At 41.2% G+C, this 15,719-nt stretch overlaps 1 long non-coding RNA gene across 1 annotated transcript; it reads left to right on the forward strand.

Annotated features, from left to right (window-relative positions):
• The first annotated feature begins 11,998 nt into the window (after window positions 1-11,998).
• On the forward strand, window positions 11,999-14,034 carry LOC118482025. Its single transcript, XR_004866894.1, has 3 exons — window positions 11,999-12,200; window positions 13,366-13,453; window positions 13,953-14,034. It is a non-coding gene; the product is annotated as an uncharacterized LOC118482025 (long non-coding RNA).
• Window positions 14,035-15,719: the final 1,685 nt, after the last annotated feature.

A 15,719-nucleotide genomic window follows, 5' to 3' on the forward strand; every position in this document is an offset into this window, starting at 1 on the left:
AGATAGGATCAATTTGCATTTAAATTCAAGAGAAACTCCCTTTATATTCTCGTCCGAAGATCAATCAGGTATCTCTCTTCCTCTTTCTTCCTTCTCTTACTCTGTTTCTCTGTCTCTTTCCATCACTCTGCAAAGATGTTGCTCCGGAACTCCTCTCATAAGGATCCTAAGAAGAACAGCCCCTTGAAGGGTCAAGGGATCATCAAAGATTCTCCCACCGAGAGGTGCTGTTTTACTAATCCTCAGGTCGATAGAAATCGTCACTGTTTTCCGGCGAACACTATCTTCAAGTCTTTCACTCCCACAGCTTTGAGTGACTTTATTTCTGATACTTGGGTAGCCTTTCCTGTTACTCCGTTCTTGATAGGATATTCGTATCCTTTCCCTCAATTCACCCAATCCTTCTTTTCCCTCACCGGCATCTCCTACATCCAGGCCATGCCAATGATCTGGAGGGTTTTATATACCCTTGAAAGGATCATTGAGCAGGAAGGGATTGACTTAGGAATGTCAGAATTGGCTGAGATGTACGATCTCACAACGTTTGGATCCCATCGATATCTGTTTAAGCGGAAGGCTAGAGAGGATCACCCTGTTCTCAAGGTTACCAAGAATGACACAAACTGGAAGCATCGGTTCTTCTTTGTTAGGAGAGATACCATCCCTGATGGGAAGGATTTGCCCAAAGAGTGGGCTACTCATGGTAGGATAGAGGATCCTAGAAGGATCACCATAAGATTTGTTCCTTAGGATGAGGATCACTAATATTTTCTTTGTTTTTTGTGCAGCCATATCCGTTGCTCATCTCAAGTTGACTCCTGCTGCAAAAGAGAGACTTTTGGCCTTCAAGAAGCTTGATCCTGAGATTAGAACTTTTCAAGTTGCCACCCAAGATTCACAGGAAGTATCCTCCGCATCTGCCACAATGTCAAGTAAGTATCCTTATTAAAAAGTAGTTTTACATAGGATTTCTAAATTAGTTAGAATACTTATCTTATTTTGGTTGTGTAGGTGCTGGAAAATCTGCTAAGTCTGCCTCAAAATTTGGCGTTGAAGATCTATCCAACGTCAAGCCTTCAAGGAGGAAGAATCCTGCCAGCCCAAGTACTTTTGTTCCCAAGGCGCCTGTTAGAGGTAAAGGAGGCAAGAAGAGAAAAGCCTCTGAGGATCTTCAAGGATTCCCCCTGCTCCGCCAATAGTTTCTTGATTACTTCAACGAGGTAAGGATCACTGCCCCTGCTTGTATATCCTGCTCGTTTGAGGATCACCTGGTCCTGAACTTACCCTTCTCCTTTTTTGCAGAAATTTGCTGAGATTGAGACTTATGTCGGCCATGTTGAGGATCAGGACCGCCAAATCGCCGACCTCCAACAAATGGGTGTGCTGAAGGATCTCAAGATCGCTGATCTTGAGAAGGAGCTCCGGGCTACCAAGGATGAAGCTGCCAAAATGCTGATCAACTTCGATTATGAGAAGCATGATATCACCCAGGATGCCAAGGTCTCTGCTGCGATAACCATGTACAAGATCCAGTTGCAGATGGCTGCGGAGGCTCAGGATCCTTCCTTCGACAAAAGCACATGGGACGTGGAGGGCTGGAAGGCGAGGCTGGCAGAGTTGGAGGATGATGATGAGGCTGAGGAGATCCCTATGCTTGAAGGTGGTGATGTTGGCAAGGATCAAGGTGGAGAGGCAAGTGGAGCTGGTGGAGCTGGTGGTGCAGCGAAGGCTTGAGCTGCAGGATTGGGCGATGAAGGAAACTTCTAGACATAGCCGGAGCCCAATTTTTTAAATTTGGTAGTGGTTTTTTTGTGGTTGTGATGTTTTGAACAATGATGGTCTGTAACTTTAAACAATAGTTTTAGGATTAAGGATCCAGGATCCTTCAGACAATAGGTAGGATTGCAAATGGTGGAGAGATCCTCTGTTTGGGGGATGAAGCCATTGTGATCCTGCCGCCTTTATATCCCTGCATTACTTTTGAACCTATTATCATGGACACCCTTTACCTACCCCAGCGGACGGGCCACGTATTGCTGGTAGATGCTCGGGGTAGGTAATTTTGACAACCTTTGAAGGGTTAATCCTTTCGTTTATAAATAAAATCTTAAACTTTTGTCGCTTATCTTGTGTTATTATCCTTTTTGCTCCTTTAATTCCCATTGTTTTGATGTACATTCATTAAATAAGTAATTTTGAATAAGTCAGATTGAAAACATTTAGGATATGATCCTTGATCAAATATCCTATAGTTGAAAAATCCCAAAAAGTAGTACATATTTTAAGGATCACAAGTTCAGTTGTCAAATTTCAAGGGTTAGCATAAAGAAACAATGAATAGGATTAAAAACAGTTAAGGATCATACCTGAGAATCCAAGTTAGGATCCTAACCTTTAATCAGGATAACCGTAAATGAAATTTTAATGGATAATAAGGATTAAGGATCCTTAATTGTTTTGACTTCAAACACCTGAAAAATAGAACATAACTTGGGACTAAGCCAATATAAAAGATAAGTTAGTTTCTGGGGACATGCCCAAAGGATCACTGGGGACAAGCCCAAAGGATAACTGGGGACAAGCCCAAAGGATCACTGGGGACAAGCCCAAAGGATAACTGGGGACAAGCCCAAGGATCGTATGTAAACTGGAGTATGGCCCTTGCTGGCGACTATCCAAACTTAGTGACATGAAAATGCCAAAACCTTAGCTAACGTGAAAACGTTAGAAACCTTAGGAACGGATGTATGGTACGTCTACCATTATACGTAGGATCCTAGATATAGCCAGTACGATGGGGTTGTCAGCCCCGAAGGTGGGTACTGGTCCCAAAGACGTGAACTATACCAGGATCATCGTGCGCTACAGGCGAAAACTGGGGACAAGCCCAAGGATAACTGGGGTTGAACCCAAGGATCTGAGATGCTTTTGAAGATTCTTGATGATATGCTGAGGATACCTGGACTATCAGAGCTCAAATTTTCGTGAGAGGAGGATGAAGGATACATGATCCTTATCCTTAGGCAAAAATAAGAAGATGGAATAGTTTAAGATTAGCACTTTACCAGAGTAAGGATCATTGACATTGCTGGGATCCTTTGAGGATACTTTCAATGTAAGGATCATATGTGCTAGGAGGATCCTGCTTACATGAAATATTTCTTTAAGTGAACAGCATTCCAGGCTCTTGGTAACAAGTTTCCTTCCATGGTTAGCAATCTATATGCCCCCTTTCCTGCTTCGGCTTCAATCAAGTAAGGGCCTTCCCATTTTGGTGCCAATTTCCCATCAGCAGGATTGATGGTATTCTGGAATGCTTTCCTCAACACCATATCCCCAACTTGGAATTTCCTTAAACTGACATTTTTGTTGTAAGCACCAGCCATTCTTTGTTGGTAGCTGGCCATCCTTATTCTAGCCAGATCCCTCATTTCCTCAATAGTATCCAAGTCTTGAGCTAAGTTTGCAGCATTCTCTTCAGGATCACGGGTACTTGTCCTAGCAGTTGGAACCACCATTTCTGTCGGGATCACTGCTTCTGCCCCAAACACTAAAGAGAATGGTGTTTGACCAGTAGCATTCTTGGGAGTTGTCCTATCAGCCCAAAGCACATAAGCCAATTCCTCTGCCCATTTCCCCTTCTTGGATCCAAGCTTCTTCTTCAGATTGTTGATGATGATTTTGTTGGATGATTCTGCTTGACCATTGGCTTGTGGATGGACTGGTGTTGATGTTATCATCTTAATTCCCCAACTGTCACAAAAGTTAGTAGTTCTGCTCCCAATAAATTGGGAACCATTATCACATACAATTTCAGAGGGAATGCCAAATCTGGTTATAATGTTTCTCTTAATAAAGGATATAACTTCCTTTTCTCTGACTTGGGCAAAAGCTTCAGCCTCTATCCACTTGGAGAAGTAGTCAGTCATGGCAAGCATGAATACTTTTCCACCAGGTGCTTTAGGGAGCTTGCCAACTATATCCATCCCCCATCTCATGAATGGCCAAGAGGATGGTATAGGATGTAGAAATTCTGCCGGCTGATGAAGGATATTGCTGTGTCTTTGACAAGGATCACACTTCTTAGCATACTCCACAGCATCCTTTTTCATAGTTGGCCAGTAGTATCCTGTCCTTAGTATCCTTGAGAACAATGCCCTGCCCCCAGTGTGGTTTCCACAATCTCCTTCATGGAAGTCTTTTAAAACTTCTTGGACTTCAGGATCCTCGATACATCTTAAATATGGTCCTGCAAGAGATCGTTTATATAGCACATTATTTAAGATTGTGAATTGGGATACCTTAATCCTGAAAGCCCTAGGATTTTCTCCCATAGGAATCTCCCCGTGTTGTAAATATCTCATGATTGGTGAGATCCATGATCCTGAACAAGATTGAGTATCCTCACTAGGGATCATCGCAGAATCTTCTTCTATCTCCATGGCCACTTGCTTTTCAATAGCAGGAGCCAGGATATGGATGATGGGGATACTTATATCCTCCGGGATCTTCAAAGATGATCCTAGATTGGCCAATGCATCAGCTTCTGTATTTTCTTCTCTTGGTACCTGTGTCAAACTAAAGGAAACAAAGGAGAGTGCCAATTCTTTGACTATCTCTAAATATTTGGTTAGTTTTTCACCTTTAACAGCATAGGATCCATTAAAGTGATTAGTGATCAACAATGAATCTACGTATACTTCAAGATACCTGATCCCCATATGCTTAGCAATTTGCAAACCAGCAATTAAGGCTTCATATTTAGCCTCATTGTTAGTTGCTTTGAACTCACAAGCTATGGAGTGGGGTATTATGTCCCCCTGTGGCGATTTTAGTAGTATGCCGAGCCCTGTGCCTTTGACATTTGAGGATCCATCAGTGTGTAGTATCCAAGGATCCTTGGTCTCATCCAGCTGCTGGACCTCCAATTCGGCTTCCTTTTGTAGATCACTACTGAAATCAGCCACAAAGTCTGCTAATGCTTGGGATTTGATGGCTGTTCTAGGCTCATATCTTATATCATGGGCACTAAGCTTTACTGCCCATTTAGCCATCCTTCCGGACATCTCTGGCTTCCTGAGGACATTCTTAATTGGAAAATTAGTTCTAACAACAATAATATGGGTTTCAAAATAATGTCTTAGTTTAGTGGATGCCATAATTAGTGCAAGGATAAGTTTTTCGAGGTGTGAATACCTGGATTCAGCATCAAGTAAACTCTTACTTACATAATAGACAGGATATTGTGTACCTTCATGATCCTTAACAAGGACCGCACTTACTGCTTTTGAGGATACCGCAAGATATAAGGATAACACATCTCCTTTTTCTGGTTTCATCAATGCTGGAGCTGAGGACATGTATTCTTTGAGGGCTTGTAAAGCATTCTCATGCTTTTCAGTCCACTCAAATTTCTTGTTCTTTCTTAGGATATCATAGAATTCTTTACATCTTTGTGAGGATTTGGATATGAACCTGTTTAGAGCTGCTATCCTGCCTGTTAGCATTTGCACATCCTTAGCGTTGGCAGGGGATTTGATATTCACCAATGCTTTGATTTGTTCCGGGCTTGCTTCAATGCCCCTCTGAGTTACCATATATCCTAAGAACTTGCCTGCTTTAACACCAAAGTGACATTTTGAAGGATTAAGTTTCATGTTATAATTATCGAGGATATCAAATGCTTCCTCCAAGTCCCTTAGGTGATCCTCAGCTTTCTTTGACTTTACTACCATATCATCTATGTATACTTCCATAGTCTGTCCAATTTGATCTTTGAACATCATATTCACCAGCCTTTGATATGTTGCACCTGCATTTCTTAATCCAAAAGGCATGGCAATATAACAATATAAACCAGTTGGGGTCATAAAAGCCGCATCCTCTTGGTCAGATGGTTCCATCTGAATTTGTTGGAATCCAGATGATGCATCCATAAAGGTTAACAGCTCATGCCCCGCTGTTGCATCCACCATGGAGTCAATGTGGGGTAATGGGAAAGGATCCTTGGGACATGCCTTATTTAAATCAGTGAAATCGACACATACCCTCCACTTTCCGTTTTTCTTTTGAACAACAACCACATTGGCTAGACATTTTGGATATTTTACCTCTCTGATCATACCTGCTCGAAGTAGTCTTTCTACTTCTTCCTGGATAATGGCATTCCTTTCTGATGGATTGGTTTGATTGACCTGTCAATGCCAAGTTTATGAGTGATAATATCCTTAGATATACCTGTCATATCTTCATGTTTCCATGCAAAGGTAGATTTTCTTCTTTTGAGGAAGGATATTATGTCTTCTTTCATCTTGCCAAGGATCCCTGATCCGATATAGATTTTTGATTCAGAATCATTAGGATCCAGAAGGATTTCGTCCACATCTTGTTCTCTCGCCTCCAAGACATTCCTTGGAGGATACTGTAATTGCTATTGCTCCCTTGATTTTGAGGCTGGTTTCATCGATGACGTGTAACAATCCTTAGCCTCCTGCTGATCACTGTCGATCTTGATTATCCCCCATGGGCTAGGGAGCTTCACACATTGATGGTATGTGGATGGGACCACTTTTATATCGTGTATCCAGGGCCTGCCAAGGATAACATTACAACAAGACAAACAGTCAATAACACAAAATTTTTGATAATTATGTAATCCTTCCACATAAATTGGGAGTTTGATGTCCCCCAGGGTTTTCTTAGTTTCGCCACTGAATCCCACAAGCACGGAGGATCTTGGAGTGATATCTGATTCAGGGATACCCATCTTCTTTAGAACATCAAGCTGGATAATGTTTACTGAGCTTCCTCCGTCAATAAGGATCCTGCGGACAAAATGGTTAGAGAAAAAGAGAGTGATGACTAAACTATCATGGTGAGGATCCTGAATGTTAATTCTATCATCCTCATCGAAGGTTATGATTTTTCCTTCCGAGACGCTCGATGTTCGAATAAGTCTTTCTCCGTTATCCATTTTTGCTTCCTTTGCATGCCTCTTAGCTGCTGAAAAGGATGTGCCACAGATGTCTGATCCTCCAGAAATAAAGTTGATCACTTGTGCATTTGCCGGAGGGGCTGGATCTTTTTCGGGGATCCTTTCAGGATCCTGAGTCCTTTGCTTTTTTCTTCCCAACAACTCTTTTAAATGCCCCTTGCTTAGCAGATATCCAATTTCCTTTCTTAATGCGATGCATTCTTCAGTTAAATGCCCGAAATCCTCGTGGTATGCACACCACTTCGATTTGTCTTTAGTTCCAGCCGGTTTGTCACTTTTTCTGGGCCATCTGGCTTTTTCTCCTAGATTCTGCATGGCAAGGATTAGTTCATGATTATCAACAGAGAAACAGTATTCAGAAATTGGAGGATAATCCTCATCATCCTCTTCTTGGTCGACAGCATGCACGTTCTGGTTGTCATTTCTATTGTAGGATTTGAATCTGTTGCTTTTGAAAGAGGATCCTTGCTTTTCTTGTTTTGAGGATCCTACTTGTCTCTCCTGGATCCTTTTGTCATCCTCTAGCCGGATGGACCTGAGTGCCCGAGTTCTTACTTCATCTAGGTTCCTGCATGGTGTCATAACAAGATCATCATAGAACAAGGAATCCCTAAGCAGTCCCATTTTGAAGGCCTCAACAGCCGTGGCCATATCCAAGTTGGGAATGTCCAAGGATTCTTTACTGAATTTGGTTATATAATCCCTTAATAATTCATTATGACCCTGGGTTACCCTATATAAATCACTAGTTAATCTCTCAAATTTTCTACTACAAGAGAATTGATTATTGAATAAATTAACTAAATTAGCAAATGAAGTAATGGAGTAAGGGGGAAGACTTAGCAGCCATTTAAGAGCTGATCCAGTAAGAGTGGATCCAAATCCCTTGCATAGGCATGCTTCCTTTAACTTTTCTGGAATTGGGTTGATCTCCATCCTCTCCCTGTATTGTGCTATGTGTTCTTCAGGATCCGTTGTACCATCATACAGCTTCATAGTGGGGATATGGAACCTTTTGGGTATCTCAGCATCACAAATTGGTGGTGCAAAACGAGATACCTTATGGCTTCCATCTGCAATCTCCGGGATAGGTTTGACTACCCCTGGAACACTTGATATCATATCCTTCAGCTTCTGTAGTTCTCTGGCCATAGCATGGTTGATACCTGTATCCTGCAAGAATCCATGGTTAGCGGTAAGACAATTATTCAAAGTGTTACCTCCCATTGGGTTCAAGTTAGGAACATTGGAGGTGAATCCCTGTTGCTGGGATTCTGGGATGATGGAGGGACCAGTAGAAGCAATGGTCTGCATTGGAATAAAATCTCCTTGGTGGACATCTAGACTTCCTGTTTGCAAGTTCTTCAAGGATCCTGGCATCTGAAGGGATCCTTGAACCTGGGATGATCCTGGAACGAAAGAGGATCCTTGAACCTGGGATGATCCTGGAACAAAGGAGGATCCTTGAACCTGGGATGATCCTAGAACAAAGGAGGACCCTTGGTATTGTTGTACTCCTGGGTAGGCTCCTGAATTCACGAAGGATCCCATATGCTGAGGATAGGATCCTGCCGGCTGGAAATATGAGCCTGATGCCTGAGTCACTATTGCTGAGCCGAGGTGCAATCCTTTTGATCCTCCCACAATTTGAACGTCTGGGACCTCTGATAGCTGAGTAGTAATCATCGGAGTATCAAAATTCAAAGATTTGGGCATTAGTGGGGAATGATCCTCTGCCGTTTTCTTTTGTTTTTTGAGATCTCCGATTTCTCTGAGGATCCTATCATTAGTTTCATCCTGCCGCTGCATACGATCCTTCATCTGCAAAATCAAAGTAAATATATCACTAGTACTGAGAGCAGAAGAATTTAAAACAGAAGAAGACGAAGGTTTAGAGAAAGCATGAGTTGATTTCTTCTCAGCATTTTTCTGAGATCCCGCTGGTGGTGGAGGCAAAGGTGGAGTGCTTTGAGACGAGTTGACTGCAGACATCGCTGTGGAGGTATTCTTCGACGATGAAGCCATGTAGCACTTCGAAATGATCACCAACAGAAAATTTTCTTATGAATGAAGCACCAATTGCCCCACGGTGGGCGCCAAACTGTTTTGGTCAAAAATCAAACAAGGATAATGCAACCAAACTCTATGAAAACGGGGAATAATGCTTGGTTTGAAGAATAAAGTATAGGATCACTTCAATGTAAAAATATGCAAATGACACAAGGATTTATACGAGGAAAAAGCCCTTGATCAATGATCTCCGGCATAAAAAACCTCGGGTGATGGAAACTACCGATCACCAAACTTCAATATAACAAATTATAGTTACAACTTTGGATGGTAACGAGCTAGGTACAAGGATCACTATAGTATCGTGTGTCAATGCGTGTGAGAAATGTGTCGTGTGTCTTCCGAATGTGGAAGAGTGCTATTTATACAAGTGTGAGTGGTAGTATTTTAGGTAAATAACCTATCCATTAGCTCGTTACCCCTTTAGGAATAGAAGTAAATCTAGCCTAAATTATCGCCCTTAAATTATGCTGGGTTTCCATATCGTCCACAACGTCCATCTTTGATTATGCATATGCCAAAGTTGTAAAGACGAGTTCCTTGTTTACGTTGCCAAGAGCGGATCCTACTCGAAATTCCTGCAAGATAACATTAAATCCAAGGAGAACAACTGTTAGCATAAGGATCCCTAAAATGGTCCGTGATCCTGATCCTGGAACTCTTCTGAGGATCACTATCTGCCAAAGAATCAAGGATCACTGGTTAGGATCACATGTAAGGATCATAGGTCATAAAAATCCATCCCTAACACATGACATCACATGTGACATCACCTTGATGACATCACATGTGATATCATGAACCATAAATATTAAAATTGTCCGTTTGTAGTTTCTCTAGTTCATGAGAAAGCCTTTTGGTGATTGGACCAACTAAAGGTCCAATGAGGTGTTTGTTTCAAAAGGCCCAATAGCATGGAGGTTCACTAAAGACAAATGAATAAAGAGATGGCTTGATGGTCAACTTGATGGATCGCTTATTTGACAAGTTGTAGGATCGCTTTTACGGTTAATCATGATGGATCGCTTTTACGGCAAATATATGAATCGCTTTTGTGGCTTCTGTCATTACGAGCGGTCCTAGATTAGTATAAATAGGCTTCATTGTCATTTCATTTGTAACGGTAGTTCAGATCTGATACTGAGGTATTGCCGGTTTTCCTTGTAAACGAAAACGTTGTAAAATCAATATAAAAGAGGATTAAAGTGTGATACAAGCTGTGTACACGTCCGTTTCCTTGTTTCCGCCTCTGAAACGGAGTTGAGCTCTTCCGAACGACTCGTTTAGGTCGAAATTCGATCCTACACATATAATATCTACTGGCATTGAAGCCCATGTATGAACTATACCAGTCTTTAGATACACCAATAAGAGGTGCTAGTGTCCACTTCAATGTAACGTATTGTAGTATCATGTGAGGATATTGCCTTCTTTTGTCAATGACTCGTATAGAACCTTCATGCCCTGTTCAGATGAAAGTTTTAGAAAAAAATGTAAGCAACAAAAAATATGAAAATAATCTAGCTTAAAGATTGCTTCTTATGTCATAAACCTGAGTCGGTATTGTCTTTGATATTATGCCAGTTATGCACTATACAGTATTATTGTAAGCCATTTCTTCGCTCATATCGCCTTCTATATACCTTCTAAACAAAGACTCGACAATACCATGCACCGCACCAAGTAAACAACCTAATATTTACCAAAAAGAAAACAAATTTATCATACTGAATATGTCAAGGCCTTGGTTTTAAAAGACATGAGGCGCTCCGAGATGTTTAGGTCCCAAATGTCAAGCCTAGAGGTGTACAACCAAAATCTACATATCAGCCTTCTTCGATCTTAATTCTTACCAAACTTGGGACCCACATGTGCATGAGGCGACACCTATAGCTTTTTAAAACCAAAGGACTACTATACAAAGTCAATTGAAAAAAAGGCTCACCTCAGTGGCTCTTCCATCAACATCCTGTACACACGTACAATATTTCTTCATTTAAATATCTCACAAGATATATACAGAATAAAGAAGAAAAGCAACCTGGTGAACAACAAAACTTGCATTGATTCCAGCTCCATTTATTTCTTTTCCTTGAACATACAACCTCCTAACAGATGGGCCCATTCCTTTCGGATGTACAACAACCACACTTATGTTCTTGGGGAAATCAAGAACAACTTATTGCAGATGACCAAGAAGAACCCATGGGATAACCCAAGTATGTTGTTTGGCTTCATGTGTGAAAAGATTTTCTCGTAGTTACCCGCTTGCATTAACTACAAAATCACATCAGCTTAATGATCTTATACTTAAGAGACTATACATTGGTCAAAACGTTCCAAACCAACAAACCCGAGCTGAACCAGAAATCAATAATAAAACCAAGTCACTGCCAAAAATAGCCTCATAAATATTTCCAAAGGCACCGGTTTCTTCAGTAAGTCTAGTAGCATACAGTAGTTATGAAGGTCACATACGTGGTAATATATCTTAAATAAGTAAAGCTCAAAGGGTTAACTGGCCTAAAATGACACATATATCCAATTGGTATTAATGGCAAATTGCATGAATTGAAGGTAAACTAATTAAAACCAACATCAAATAAAAAGTGGGTCCTCTACCTATCAAAGCACAAACAAAATAACAGTAAAATTTTAAGAAGAATAATAAATTTGTAGCAGTCCATTAATTCAACGTTATCACATTCAAGTAATCTATATCTATATATATCTATATCTATATCTATATATATAATAAATAAACAAGCTTTGGGACAGTGTCCCTATGTGGTGCAACCTCACCAAGGTTTTGGCAGGAAAATGTGAGATACTATGTTTTTTTACACGGGATCCGAATGGAGGTAACCATATCCCTAAATTTTGACCGGGTATATAATGTAAAAAAAGCCCTAATCATTCTAATCCTTCATTTTCACACCGTCGTCATAATCTTCCAGCCTCCATCATCTTCGTAGGAGTACACCATACATTCTGAGCCCTAATCTTCCAGCCTCCATCATCATGGAATAACCTAATTCCCTCATTCTTCTCATTCAAGCGGCTTACAGGATACGTTTCTTTTACAAAACACTATCATCCGCAATTATCTATCTCCTTCTTGGTATGGTTGTAAATGGTTTGTTCTTCATCTTCTTCATATCATGATTTCTTTTTCTTCATAATATGTTCGATAGTATCAGGTTTTGATTTAGGGTCTGTTTGGTAGGGCGTAATGGAATGGATGAGGGAATGGAATGAATGAGGTAATGGAAAGGACAAAGGAATGAAATGGATCATTACATTCCATAGTCTTGTTTGGTTACCATACAAGAAAGGAATAAATCATTACCTTGTATTGTTTGGTAGGTAAGAAAAGAGGAATAAATTAAATCAGCGATGGGTGGTGGCGGCTAGTGGCGGTGGCAGCAATGGGTGACGGTGGTCGGTGGTAGCGGTGGTGGGTAGGTGACGGTTGTTAGCGGTGGCGGCGGCGATGGTCGGGGTTGGCGGTGGTCTGCGGTGGCAGGTGGCGACGATGGTGGTGGCGACGACGGTGGGTGGTGGTGGTCGACGGTAGCGGGTGGTGGTCGCGGAGGGTGGTGGTGGTGGTCGGCGGTGGGTGGCGGTAGTGGTCGGGGCGGCGGTTGTGGGTTGCCGGCGATGGTGGTCGATGCTGGTGGCGACGACGACGGTGGGTGATGGTGGTCGACGGTAGCGGGAGGTGGCCGCGGAAGATGGTGGTAGTGGTTGGCGGAGGGTGGTGGTAGTGGTCGGGGTGGCGGTGGTCGATGGTGGCGGGTGGCGGCGATGGTGGTGGCGACGGGTGGTGGTGGCGGCGACGATGGGTGGTGGTGGTCAATGGTAGCAGGTGGTGGCAGCGAGGATGGTGGTGGTGTTCGGCGAAGGATGGCGGTAGTGGTTGAGGTGGTGGTGGTTTACGATGGCGGGTGGCAGCGATGGTTGTCGGTGGCGGTGGCGGCGGGCGGCGGCGGGCGGCGGTGGTCGACGGAGGTTGGTGGCGGGTGGTGACGACGATAGGTGGTGGTGGTGGTAGATGGTGGAGGTGATGGGCGGTGTTTGTGACGTAGGCTGAGAGAGGGAATGGAAAAAAAACAAGGGGAGTGGATGGAATGAATTTGAGGGAATGGAATGACTTATGTAATGGGTGATTCCATTACGTTGACCAACCAAACACACTTTTTTTCATTCCCTCGGAATAGTTCATTCCATTCCACCTCCTGTTACTGGATACCAAACACTACCTTAGATTCACGTTTGTTATTTTTCTATGATTCTAACAGGATTAAATGGTTTGTTGATATTCGAATCATCTTTGTTGTTACCAATCATGTTTTTACGGATTAGGGTTTTGTTTATCTTCTTCTCACTGTGGCAGCCTATGTAGCACGGGGACTCCATTTATGTGGCCGTACCCGTCTCGGGTACTTGTCGGGGACGGAAACACCATGGGTACTCGTCGGAGACGTTTCCTAAACGTTCCCAATTTCGGGGACGTATCTGGTAGAAGTATCCAGCCCGTTTTCATTTATTTTTAAGGTTTTTACCCTTTCAAATTCCAAAACCGGCCATTAAATAAATAGACCTATCATATTCGTTTTCTCTAATCTCTAAACTCTCAAGTCTCATCATCTCTAATTCTCTATCGATTGCCGATCTCTCACTAGATGAACTGGAATTTGAATATGATTTGATTATTGATAATTAATTACCTTTGGAAGATGTAGTATTTTTGGAATTTGTTTAATGTATTTTTATTTTTTTATATTTTTTATTGCCGTACCCGTATCTTGGAATTTTGAGTTTTGCCGTTCCTCGTTCCCGTATCGTCCCCGTACCCCGATCCCGTACCCGTTCCAGTGCTACTTAGGTGGCAGCGATGAAAGTAAGTATACGTTTTGTATACCCATTTTTTGATTGTTTGATTTTGCAATATTCATCTTCACTATTAACTTTGCTAGCCCACCTTAACAATTATAGCGCTATAGGATTAACGCCCCGCCCGCTATTGTAATTGGGTATTGTTAAGTTAAACATTACCACCCCGCTGAACGATTGGGATTAGGCTATTTTTATGCGTTGTATTCATGGGTTTGATCATATTGTACGCCAAAAATTGCATTGCTAGTAAATTTATTCACTTAGTAACATGTTGGATATGAGTTTTATTCTATTATGCTATGTAGTCAAACTTGTATACTCGCCTTTGCTTTTGCATTGAACTCTATTTTAATACATGTTGCAGGTTAATTATTGAGATGATACTCAAGACGAAACAAGATTTAGGGTGGACTAGATACACACCTAGATTAATCTATCTTTTGTTGTTATGTTACAATTTGAAACTATGTTGTTATTTCTATTTGAATCTTGTATGACAAATTAGTTTTGAAACGAAATTTGAATCTAATTAAATATTGTCACATAGTGTTATGACGTCTCTAGCAATCTATACACACTTCGTCTCATCCCGATGTTTCCGCCATCGGTTGGGGTGTGACAGATTGGTATCAGAGCCATAACTATAGGGAATTAGGAAAAGTAGGATACTTTAACCTAGTCTATAGTTTTAGAGCTTTATTTTCATGTTTTGATTGAAACTACTTGCATGCTACTTTATTTGTTTTTATTTATTCTCTTTTGATCTTTTAAGCTTGATTTGTCACTTATGTGTTAACACTTGATGTGCTATACTTGTTTTATTATGTGTTAATAATTTTTTTTATTGTTCTCTCCTTTATGTGTTATTCGTGATATACCTTTTTATATGCTAGTAAATGTTTCATTATTCCATTCTTTAGGTGTTATTCTTGACCTGTTTATACTTGTTCGTCTAATCCTTAACATACACTTTTCCTCATACATTTTACTTGATTATTCTAAATCCAACAACACTCATATTATACAAACGAGACGAGTTTACCAAAATAGGCGTGAAACCCACAATTTGGTAAACGACTCTCATCCCACATGATTCTATTTTTGCACGAAATTCACCATTTAGTTAGGAGTGAAATCCACATCTTAATGGAAATTTCAAATTTTAATTCTTGTGGACCCTCGTCAACGTGTCGAAATTTGGTTTTGACCCGACGAGCACCAACCACATTTAGGGTACAAAGTTGTCAAGCTAGGGGTGAAACCCACACCTTGTCGACTAGTCCCACTCCTTTATTTTCAAAAATCCCGCCAAGTCTCGAATTTTCGATGGATTGGGAACATGTAGTAACTGGAAGGGTGAATACCGTTAACCGAGATATCGGCGAGAGTATTCCACCTATTAGGCCAAAGCATGTCTCTCAGATTCAAAAGACCTTTCGACCACTTTGGTTAGTCAACGTTCCGTTTTGGAACCATCCAAGTTTCTTTTTTATCAGATGTACGCTTTATTATCTTCGATCTTTTATGATGAAACTCTTTCTTGTCAATTTTGAACCGTTTTGAGATTTCACTTTTACGCATACATCATACTATTACTTTTCATATGGTTATACATCACTAGCATGCATAATTTCTCGTAATTTTTTTTTACATTTTTCTTTTGTAACAACAAGTGGAGACATATCGTCGAGATAGGAGTGATTTCCTTATCTTGACGATTAACTCCGCTTCTTTTCCTCATCTTACAACGACCTCA

Source organism: Helianthus annuus, chromosome 9 (assembly GCF_002127325.2).
Source record: "Helianthus annuus cultivar XRQ/B chromosome 9, HanXRQr2.0-SUNRISE, whole genome shotgun sequence".
In the NCBI taxonomy this organism is placed as follows: domain Eukaryota; kingdom Viridiplantae; phylum Streptophyta; class Magnoliopsida; order Asterales; family Asteraceae; genus Helianthus; species Helianthus annuus.